Here is a 12102-nt window from a genome sequence, read left to right as displayed (position 1 = left end):
ATGAGCAAAAGTTATTTAAAAGTAATTTAAATGACAATAAATGGCAAGAGGTCTTACCTACCGTTACTCCTACCGTTACTCCTACCGTTACTCCTTTATGGCATGGCATTGGCCTTTGCTTGCAGGTCACCAGTACGAACCTTTAATACATAGAATGATTAAAACTAAGCCAATCTTTTACAGGACTGTTCACGGAAACAAATGGAGGAATAGTTACTCTTGATTTGAGTAAAACTTATGAAAGGGAGTTGTTAGAAATAACAATCATGGTCTATCAGGGTAACAGAACAAGCAACGCAAGCATATACCTCGAGGTGACTGAAGGCATGCCACCTCAAATTCACCCAGACCTATGCGTTTCCAATTGCAAGGTGAGGTGTAACCAGCTCCTCAAGTGTAACAAATAAAATTCATTCAGTATCAGTTTTATCCCAAGTATTCTTGCAATATTTTTGTTTTGAAGTTCCAGTCGCGCTATGGCTGACCATTATACTATTGGGCATATCATTTTCATGTTTAGAGAGTCTGGGTGGGGCTTCCTTTTGAATTTTTCTTGTTATTATTAATAATTAAATTAATAATAGTAATTAATAGTTAATTTAATCAATAATATATAGCTAAATTATTGGTTAGGCAGGTTTGTATTTATAATATTTAAAACAAAAAACTAATATGTTAGTAAAGTTCTCGCTAGTACATGTATGAGAGCCTTACTGATCTATAATATACTGATCTATAATATACTGATCTATAATATTCTGATTTATAATATACTCATCTATAATATACTGATCTATAATATACTCATCTATAATATACTGATCTATAATATACTCATCTATAATATACTCATCTATAATATACTGATCTATAATATACTCATCTACAATATACTGATCTATAATATACTCATCTATAATATACTGATCTATAATATACTCATCTATAATATACTGATCTATAATATACTGATCTATAATATACTCATCTACAATATACTGATCTATAATATACTCATCTACAATATACTGATCTATAATATACTCATCTACAATATACTGATCTATAATATACTCATCTATAATATACTCATCTATAATATACTGATCTATAATATACTCATCTACAATATACTGATCTATAATATACTCATCTATAATATACTGATCTATAATATACTGATCTACAATATACTGATCTATAATATACTCATCTATAATATACTGATCTACAATATACTGATCTATAATATACTCATCTATAATATACTGATCTATAATTGGTTTGATTATTTATAAGGTTTTATTGTTTATAGTTTAGTTGGAGGTGCGTTGGAAATTTTTTGGCAAGGCATACGTTAAAATGCACTGATATTATTCATATTGTGAACAACAGTGAAGTTTAGAATGCATTTCTTGGCAGGCTTTGAACAATTAGGGATAGGTTAAGTACATCACATTAGCAATAAATAATATAGACTTTATTTGTAATATTACTACATTTTCTTATGAAACTATAACATTGTTGGTTGGTTATCAAATATTATTGGATGTCTTTGGCAGTTTCTATGCAAGCTATATTTATTTTATTATTTACTTTAAATTTATATATTTCAATATTTGTCTGTTCGCTGATAGCGATATAGTTTTAAAATTACAAATCTGCTGCTGACTGGTTTTAAACTCATAACCTCTAGTTTTGCGGAGCAGTATTTATCCAATACACTATGAGACTATGCTGTCTAACTGGATAAACTATGGAACAAATTTGGCACGTACATAGTAAACATGCCAGTCTTTCATGCTTCACATTAAATATGGCAGCTAGCGTTATGCGAGAAGCCATACTGGAATAAAATGCATGAAGCCATTCTAGAAGAAAAACGCATGTTCATACGTGAAGAAAATGCTTTAACCCATTGCCAACTTGGTACTATTACAATTAGTATAAATTTGTCATAGGCGCTGCCAATATGATATGGATTACACAGAAATAGACAAAATAATAAACACAGACCACAGAAATTAACACAGTACGCAAAAATAAACGAACACCTTCACCTGGTAGATACTGTATATGTTGATTAAAAATAAATTTTCTTTGCAAAAACTTTTTTTATTACCCGTGCAACGCCGGGCCTTCAGTAGCGATACATATATATTTTAGGTGAAGAAAAATTTACAGTTGTTGGTACAGCAAAGCGTGACTTTATAATCAGTTTTTCAGTAAATAGATATATAAATAGATAAAAGTAGATATCTTATTGTCTAAGATTAGATTAGCAAAAGTCATGAGACAAAAAGGTTATTAGGTTGTAGCTATAGTATTTTTTTAAGGTGTTGTTATAAGATATCAGAGTATTCTATTGTACTTTCTGTCTGTTGCAACTGTCTTCAATCTGCTTTTAATCCTTTCTCACAAATATATTTGATCTTAATTTAAAGATAAACTTACACAAAATTTCAGTAGATTTTATCAGAAATTGTCGATATTCTTCTACTATTTTCGATTGATTTTGATGTTTGAGGTGATCTGACTGCCAGGGTGCTTCAAGATTAAAATCAACAAAACTTGATTACGGTTAAAACTCTCAGATCAAGAGAAAGTGCGATCATGATGGCTATAATTGCAAACAGACCAACAGAATAGAGATGCGTAATGCTTAATTTCAACACAAAAGTCGATATCAACTATTGCAACGATAGCAACTAGTGAGAGCCACTATTTCTTTCCGAGCATTTTAACAGCGATCAAGTTTAGTTGATTTTATTTTCAACGCACCGTCAAAAACACCCGGGCAGTCAGATCATCAGGCAGTCAGATCGTCAGGCAGTCAGATCGTCAGGCAGTCAGATCGTCAGGCAGTCAGATCGTCAGGCAGTCAGATCGTCAGGCAGTCAGATCGTCAGGCAGTCAGATCGTCAGGCAGTCAGATCGTCAGGCAGTCAGATCGTCAGGCAGTCAGATCGTCAGGCAGTCAGATCGTCAGGCAGTCAGATCGTCAGGCAGTCAGATCGTCAGGCAGTCAGATCGTCAGGCAGTCAGATCGTCAGGCAGTCAGATCGTCAGGCAGTCAGATCGTCAGGCAGTCAGATCGTCAGGCAGTCAGATCGTCAGGCAGTCAGATCATCAGGCAGTCAGATCGTCAGGCAGTCAGATCGTCAGGCAGTCAGATCGTCAGGCAGTCAGATCGTCAGGCAGTCAGATCATCAGGCAGTCAGATCGTCAGGCAGTCAGATCGTCAGGCAGTCAGATCATCAGGCAGTCAGATCGTCAGGCAGTCAGATCGTCAGGCAGTCAGATCGTCAGGCAGTCAGATCATCAGGCAGTCAGATCATCAGGCAGTCAGATCATCAGGCAGTCAGATCATCAGGCAGTCAGATCATCAGGCAGTCAGATCATCAGGCAGTCAGATCGTCAGGCAGTCAGATCATCAGGCAGTCAGATCGTCAGGCAGTCAGATCGTCAGGCAGTCAGATCGTCAGGCAGTCAGATCGTCAGGCAGTCAGATCGTCAGGCAGTCAGATCGTCAGGCAGTCAGATCGTCAGGCAGTCAGATCATCAGGCAGTCAGATCGTCAGGCAGTCAGATCATCAGGCAGTCAGATCGTCAGGCAGTCAGATCGTCAGGCAGTCAGATCGTCAGGCAGTCAGATCATCAGGCAGTCAGATCATCAGGCAGTCAGATCGTCAGGCAGTCAGATCGTCAGGCAGTCAGATCGTCAGGCAGTCAGATCATCAGGCAGTCAGATCATCAGGCAGTCAGATCGTCAGGCAGTCAGATCATCTTCAAATATAAAAAACTAATCATAATTGATAAAACATACCAATATTTTCTGATTGAATCTATTTGATTTTTGTGTAAGTTTATCTTCAAGCGGTATATCCAAGTTAATTTGTTGATGAACTTGAGTGAACTTGAGTGAACTTGAGTGAACTTGCTCACCCAAGAGCTTCTCACGTATCTACTTTATGTTTTAACTTCAGAAAACCCTTGTTCCGTTTCTAACTGAGAATTGTTGATTGCATATAGGACAAGGTCAACTATGAGACTATCTTCTCTATGAATGCTCACGTAGCCAAGAAAGGCGATTACAGCTATACATGGGAGCTCTATGAAAGTCCAGTGAATGACTTTGCTGACCCGCTTCTTCGAGAAATTCTTCCATCAGAGTAAGAACTTTGATAGTTGAAGCCGCTAGAGTTCAAAGGAGTTTTGGTAGATGCCAGCAGCGGGCAGTAAGTCGCTATGCGGTCTGCAAAATAATAGATTACATGCATGTACCTTGATATTTTTACAGATGGGAAAAGAATCGACCAGCTAATAAACTAACAATGGTGGCAACTGGGAACAGACAGCAGTCATTTGCTTTGGAACCAGGATTCTTCTCTTTTGACAGTGTTGATTTATAGTAAGCATTAAACGATATTTCTTGCAAACTATTGGGAGTTGTAAGCTCTTGGTAAAGCCCACCTCACATTAGTGATTTGTGAACTTATCTGTTCTGTCAATTTTTTTGTCATTATTTTGGAGTGCTTGGCATGTTTTCAAGTTTCAATACAGAAAAGAATTATACTAAGGAGACGGGTATTCAAAGAAGTCTTGCTCCATGTTTTAGATTCAGCTGAGTTTTAGATTCAGCTGAGTTTTAAAACACAGCTGAAGTATTTCGGGTCATACCTGCAGACATGAAATACTTAAAAGCATTATTAATCTGTTACAGTTATTTCGTGGCTGTAAAGGTTTGGAGAGGAAATGATCGTCATAATTTTGGAATTGCGGTAAATGCTTTTCAAGTGAACGAACCTCCAGAGCAAGGCAACTGCACCGCATTTCCTTTGAATGGTACAGCTAGAGAAACTTTATACAATGTGAACTGCACTGAGTTTATAGATCAACACAAACCTGTTTTCTATCAGGTAAACTTTATGCAAGCTTCTTTTTGGCATTTGAATCTATAAAACCATGAAGAGAACACCTTGCGCTCTTTGTCTACAGTGAGAAGCTATTATCCTTTTCAGTTTATATACATGTACAATACATTTTGCAACAATAAACAGATTATATCCACGGTGTTTAACATATATAAAACAAAAAATTCAAGATTTGCCTTTGCTAAAAACCGAAATGTTCTGCGATACCGAATACTGTCATGCCTCGACATTGTGAGTGTCCCAACTAATGAGAAGTTTGAGATATGAGAAGTTCGAGCAATTTTTTGCCTTGAGCTCCAAGACAATGTTGAGATACAAGCGTACGAGGTGATGCTTGATGCTGCTGATGCATTCGATGCTTCCGCTAGGTAAAAAGCAAAAATAAAAAGAGAAAAAGCAAAAAGAAAAAGTAAAATGAAAATCAAGTTAGAATTAAGTTCGTGCAACATAAAATCAACTTATTTTTTACGTGTGTGTTTAGTAAACTCAGTTCATTTAAGTGAAGTTTATTTTATTTGGCCTACATGTAGGTCACGAAGTCTAGCTTACCTAACATGTTGCCATCAAGTCTCTTTCACACACCGTTAGCCACTAACATCTGTCTCTAAGGTAGAACTCTATACATTATATTACATTTTATTACATTACATTATGTTACATTTTATTGCAGACCATATCCACTAGATAAGTACCTGTTACTTTGTGAGGGTAGGTAGTAAACTAGAACAATTAAAAACATGTTTTCCTGTAAAATCCTGTTTTATGTAGTTTTTACAGATGGTGAGAGTGATTCGATTTGTATTGAGTTATTTTATGTAGAAAAAATTGATTTGAGATACAAGACAATTAACATGCGAGCTCGGTCTTGGAACAATTTAAGCTCACATATCGAGGTATAACTGTAGTTTATTTGTACCCTGACACCTCTCTGTTTAATAAATTTTATAAATAATTGACAGCCATGTAGTTGATCGGTTGTGATGTTATCTTCTGCAATAGATCGGCAAAAGGCGTAAAGGCACTACTCGGATTGGTTGGGCACCATACCGCCCCTCTGCTACAGATGCATCAGGTGGAATGGTGCTTGGCCCAGGATCACCTGAATACAACTATGAATATGAAATTTTTGTTCGAGCTAGAGACGCAATTGGTGGAAAAACTATGTCTGAACCTATGACCGTAACGGTAGGATTCTCATGATATATACTACATGTCTATATATTACGAAGAAACACTAAGCCAAACATTTGCTAAATGTTCAAATTATTTCAACTTTCTACAATGTTTAAATTTAGGTGATGCCAAAGCCAATTGTGTATGACTCTATCGACGTCACCGAAATGGCCATGGGAGATGTTAACAAGGCGGCCAATAGCATGGAGGCTTTGATGCAGAGTGTAGATAATGACCAGGCTCAAGAGGAACAGGCTGAAGAACCTCTCACAGATGAATTAGTTATCACAGAGGATATTAGCGCAGTGGAGAGTGTGGTTAGCCATAGTTTGACTTATGATTGAATGATTTATGACTTATGATTTTCAGTAATACAAATTGTGCTGTAGCTTTCTCGAAATTTTCTTCAAATGTTCTCGTTGTATTCTCAGGATAGTGAAGAGCAACTACGGGAAAGCGAAGAGAAAATACTTCAAAAACAAGAACAAGCGATTGAATTAAAAAGTCGAGTCGCCAGTACTCTAAGTACATTAGAAATGAAAACATTAGACAACGTGCAAGCCATTGCGCAGGCCGCTAGCAGCCTTGGCAGTAATCCCAAAGAGGTTTGTGCCCGTGTGCTTCTTATCTTTTGTAAACAACCGTCATAATATTTCTATTGCATTAACACGTATTATAACATATTATAATATATAATATTTCTATTGCATTAACACGTATTATAACATATTATAATATATAATATATAATATTTCTATTGCATTAACACGTATTATAACATATTATAATATATAATAATTCTATTGCATTAACACGTATTATAACATATTATAATATATAATATTTCTATTACATTAACACGTATTATAACATATTATAATATATAATATTTCTATTGCATTAACACGTATTATAACATATTATAATATATAATATTTCTATTGCATTAACACGTATTATAACATATTATAATATATAATATTTCTATTGCATTAACACGTATTATAACATATTATAATATATAATATTTCTATTACATTAACACGTATTATAACGTATTATAATATATAATATATAATATTTCTATTGCATTAACACGTATTATAACATATTATAATATATAATATTTCTATTGCATTAACACGTATTATAACATATTATAATATATAATATTTCTATTACATTAACACGTATTATAACATATTATAATATATAATATTTCTATTGCATTAACACGTATTATAACATATTATAATATATAATATTTCTATTACATTAACACGTATTATAACATATTATAATATATAATATTTCTATTGCATTAACACGTAATCATTTATTAATGGTAGATGAATGAGGAAACTTTGGACAAAATTGCTACAATCACAACAACATCTACAGACCGTATAGAAGCAGAATCTGCGAGTTTGGACTCTGAAACGGTGAATGAGAATGTGCAGTTAGTTGCTGACTCGTGTGCTCGAGCCCAACGAGGAGTAGCAGCTCAACAAGCTGCTGAGGTTGGTGTCTGCACGGTCTGGTCCATATAAGCTAGCATAATAACATCTTATCTAATGACCTCTATATATATCCAATATAATAACCTCTCATCTATTTACCTCCTTTTTGTGGTTTTAAGATTTTGTTTCATCTACTTTTCTACTTGTTTTGATGAACTGATCCCTTTTACGGTTACGTATTGTTTTTTGTCAATTGAAAAACAGATGTAGTTATGTGATGGTATTTATACTCAGCCTTATTAGAGTTGAGAGAATATTTTATAGATACAAAGTGCACAAGCTAACTGGTATCCGTTTTTAACGTTGCAATCTTTTCTTGTTATAGCCATTTCTTGAAAAATATGGCTATTACAAGGAAGACACAGATAGTTCTGTGTCTTCCTTTTATGTTTTGCTGCGAATGGCAAGGATCGCTAAGCCGTTTGCCTTAATTGTTACAACCAGTTTATATTGCAATACATTTAATTGTAGGCTGCTGATCCAGTGCTGGCTGAACGAAAGAGGAAAAGGAGGGCAGCTGGTGAACCTACCTCAGACGATATAGGAGCTAGCGTGCAAGGAACCTTGGGCAAACTCGCTGGCTTGGTTGGCACTCTCAAAGTTGCTGGAGAAGGTCAGAGTTCATTCACTCTAACAGTAGTTTGGGTGGATCAGAAAAATTTCGGTACTGTAATAATGGTCAGAATTTCTCCATATGTATGATGATGATACATTCACTGTGTTTGCATGCTTAGAATGGGTTCGGAGTTGCGCGATGAGGATGAGTTTGCATCCAACTGTTTTAACGATATGGAGTTGCATCTTGCATTCGTGTTTCAGAGTTGCATAGATCGCTCCAAGACTCGTGGTATATCCCTCAAAACCAAACTTATTTTGTTTTGAGGGATACATCGAGAGTAGTTAGGATACATCTTTAAAGTAGGCTCACTTTTGGGTCAAGGTCGCTTTTCAATTTGTGTGTAGGCAACGAGTTGCACTAAAAGTCATTGTATATATATTACTTTATTGGCCAATATTATATCGCTATCTTCCTACGAGCAACCCAGGTATGTAAATCGTAATGTAAAGACAAAAAGTCAAGTAGAAACGATAGCGAGTAGCAGTCGAACGTTTTCGTAGCAGAGACCCGCATGGTTGTGTGCTGAAGAGAGCTTAGCCAAGAATACTTTCAATTCAGATCCACCAACAATGAGCATTTTTATATATGTCAAAATACTCTCACAGCGAATAGCTTCGCACAAATTCAGCAAAGCGAAACGTCGTGAAGGCATTCGGATTTTATTGTTTCTACTTGTATAATTTGGAGTGGCAGCAACTTTGAACCAGTTCAAAGCATGAATTGCAGTGGTTATTATGGTCAGCATCATTCTACTTCCACAGATTGTTAGAGTTGTTTTCTTTACATCAAAATATAGATGTGACCTTGTTGTTAACGCATTGGCTTTTTCATCTACTTAGTAGCAGATCATTTGTGTTACTGCATTAATATCACACTTGAAATCACATTTAAAGATGACCTTGCATGAAGTTCTAGTTGATTTTATCAGAAAGTGTCAGTATTTTTCTATCGTTTGCGATTGTTTTTGATGTTTGAGTTGATCTGACTGCCAGGATGTTTCAAGATTGACAAAAATTAACCATGATTAACATGAAACAACCTGGTTAACAGGAAATAACCATGGTTAACAGGAAATAACCATGGTTAACAGGAAATAACCATGGTTAACAGGAAATAACCATGGTTAACAGGAAATAACCATGGTTAACAGGAAATAACCTGGTTAACAGGAAATAACCTGGTTAACAGGCTCAGAAAAAAAATTTGTGCAAAATGACTCCACCAACTACTATAGTTGATATTGACTATTCCATTCAAATTGCAGTGTTACCCGTCTCTATTCAGTTGGTCTCTTTGCAACGACAGACGTCACAATCACAATTTTGCTTGATTTGATTGTTTTAACCGCAATCAAGTTTGGTTGATTTTAATCTTGAAACACCCTGGCAGTCAGATCACTTTAAACATAAAAAATGATAGAAAAATGCCAATGCTTTCTGATAAAATCAGAAAAGTATTTGTAAGTATTGTGAAAATAGTGGTATGTCTCCAGCTTTGGTCACGCTTATGTGAATACATACAGGTGATACAGTCCTTGACACTGAGGAAATGAAGATGGTAGTTATGAAGCAGTTTGCTTCCGCATTTGCTGAAGGAAAGCTAGCGGGCGGTGGAGATCCCAACAATGGCCTTTCACTGCCTCCGGGGGATGCACTTCTTGGCACAGGCAATGACTCAGCTTCTTCTGTAACTTCTCAGGTTTGATTTTACTCGTACAAGTACAGAACCAACAATAGTTTTAGTCAGTTTTAGTTACTAGTTTTATATGTTTTCATGGCTCATGACAGGCATGGGATGATCACTATTTTTCATTATTATTGGACATACATTACCCAATGCTATTGAATATTGTAAACTCTATTGGAACTTGGTGTTAACTAATTGTGTGGAACTATTTAATATTGATAGTGGGTATGTAAAATAGAAAGGCTCACTATATTAGATATTGAATACTGGATGTTGTCTGAGAAAGTGTTGGGTATTGGTATTGAGTATTGGATATTGTCAGCGTGAGTATTGTCAAATAGGGTATTGGATATTTATATTGAGTATTGGATATTTATATTGAGTATTGGCAATGCATATTGAGTATTGGATATTCACATTGAGTATTGGAACACAAAGTGAAAGTATTGGAACACAAAGTGAAAGTATTGGAACACAAAGTGAAAGTATTGGAATACAAAGTGAAAGTATTGGAACACAAAGTGAAAGTATTGGAACACAAAGTGAAAGTATTGGAACACAAAGTGAAAGTATTGGAACACAAAGTGAAAGTATTGGAGCACAAAGTGAAAGTATTGGAACACAAAGTGAAAGTATTAGATCTAATTGTATCAGGCCAGTTTTTAAATATTAGCCCATGCCTGGCTGATGGACTATTAGGCGGTACAGCTAAACCTAGAGATAAAAGATACATAAATGCACTATAAAGAAAGCTGCCTTTGTCAGGCTCATTTTAATCCTTCTTTCTCAATTTTAAAAACGTACTCAAGAATTAATCCTCAACAACATTTTATCGTCTCATGCAACAATTTAATTTAGCGATGCTAGAAACTTTTACACGGTCACCAAAAGTAACAATTGCAATCAGATGATAAGGCAGCTATTTCCTTAATCATCTTTCGACTCCTCCGCAATGCTATTAGATTACCTACTTTCAAAAGACGTTTGTTTGACTCGCTTATCATTTTTTTTATATCTGTTTGTTCTTTTTTCCTTTTAGCATTTAATGATTAACATCATTTTTATGATTAACAATTAAAAGTTATGCATACATCTCAACTTGAACAAAAATATCTCAACTTGAACAAAAATTGTCAACTATGTTAAATTTCTAACAAGCAATCTTGTCTTTTCTACTTGGACTTACAACTCCATGCTACCGCTGCATACTTGTTGAAGGATGTTTTTTAAATTTTCTTTACTCGTCGCTTTGATAGATATTAACTCTATTCATAACTCTATTCATAACTCTATTCATAACTCTATTCATAACTCTATTCATACCTCTATTCATAACTCTATTCATAACTCTATTCATACCTCGATTCATAACTCTATTCATAACTCTATTCATACCTCTATTCATAACTCTATTCATAACTCTATTCATAACTCTATTCATACCTCTATTCATAACTCTATTCATACCTCTATTCATAACTCTATTCATACCTCTATTCATAACTCTATTCATAACTCTATTCATAACTCTATTCATAACTCTATTCATACCTCTATTCATAACTCTATTCATAACTCTATTCATACCTCGATTCATAACTCTATTCATAACTCTATTCATACCTCTATTCATAACTCTATTCATAACTCTATTCATAACTCTATTCATACCTCTATTCATAACTCTATTCATACCTCTATTCATAACTCTATTCATACCTCTATTCATAACTCTATTCATACCTCTATTCATAACTCTATTCATAACTCTATTCATACCTCTATTCATAACTCTATTCATAACTCTATTCATAACTCTATTCATAACTCTATTCATACCGGTCAATGCTGTTTAGAGCAAATTAGACTATGAGATGAAAAACCACAAAAAATAGTAAAGTAAATTATTGTGTATTAAAAGAAAAAGCTGTTTATGCATAGCACTGTTATATAATGTAAATTGGTAAGGTGTTGGTGTCTGGTATAAGGTGTAGTAGATTTTATAGAGAAGTAGGAATGTTATAGATAGTGCGGATTGGAGATATGATTTGAGTATTTCAAACAGCAAATATCTAAAAACGCATTTAGCTTCCCAGCATTAAAGGCAATTAGACGCTGGTAGTAACTTTCCATGTCAGGTAGCGTAACCCTAAAGCATTATTTTTGAAAG

The sequence above is a fragment of the Watersipora subatra genome, chromosome 9 (assembly GCF_963576615.1).
Source record: "Watersipora subatra chromosome 9, tzWatSuba1.1, whole genome shotgun sequence".
In the NCBI taxonomy this organism is placed as follows: Eukaryota; Metazoa; Bryozoa; class Gymnolaemata; order Cheilostomatida; family Watersiporidae; genus Watersipora; species Watersipora subatra.
Note: the sequence above shows the minus strand (reverse complement) of the source record.